Raw genomic sequence first — 797 nt, 5'->3', positions numbered from 1 at the left:
ATAATGAAGTTACCATATATGGTACTTCGCTCAATAAAGGGTTGAATACCAAAGGTAAACTCATTAGTACTCATTATGCAGTAAAATGGTCCTTTTCAGTGTTTTACTATATTATATAAGATGTGTTTGGATTAATGTTAATGCTGCATTAATGTGTATGTTGCATTTTACTGCTGTACATGTTTAAGGTTGAGCTCATTTTACTCTTTATATACTGTTGGTAAGTTTCATCTACAGCCAATGGCATCATACTTCCTGTGAAATCATCATATGTCTGTAGTGTTATTCGTCCATAACGATAGAGTTAGATAGATAGATAGATACAGTCGATACCGGATAGGATAGATACCGATAGATAGATAAGATAGATAGATAGATAGGTAGATAGATTATATGACTGCTTGAAATGTAAATAAACATAATTCTGCTACATTTTGCTTTATGGATTTGCTGTCAGGGAATAAGTGTTGTGTAAGATGTATTTATGTAATAGAATTGTTATTGTTTAATTGCAGTAATGTTAATGTCCATATTATTGTCTAACTTCCTTAAATTGTCTTTTAACAAAATAATTTAATTCCTACTTTAAGATTAACTGATCAGTTTCAAAGCAGCAGCTTGAACTCAGTTTTATGTCTCAGTTTAAGAAGAACTCATTTAAATGAACTCACATTTACAATTTTTATTAACATGTTTGTTACAAGTCCAATGTGTGTTTTATTTGCTTTGAGTCTTAAAGTTATAATGGGTAACAATTTATGCATTAAAATGTCTAAAAAACCTAGACCTCTCTTATA

Source organism: Morone saxatilis, unplaced genomic scaffold, assembly GCF_004916995.1.
Source record: "Morone saxatilis isolate NCDOM2014 unplaced genomic scaffold, NCSU_SB_2.0 Contig7, whole genome shotgun sequence".
NCBI classification, from domain to species: Eukaryota; Metazoa; Chordata; class Actinopteri; family Moronidae; genus Morone; species Morone saxatilis.
Note: the sequence above shows the minus strand (reverse complement) of the source record.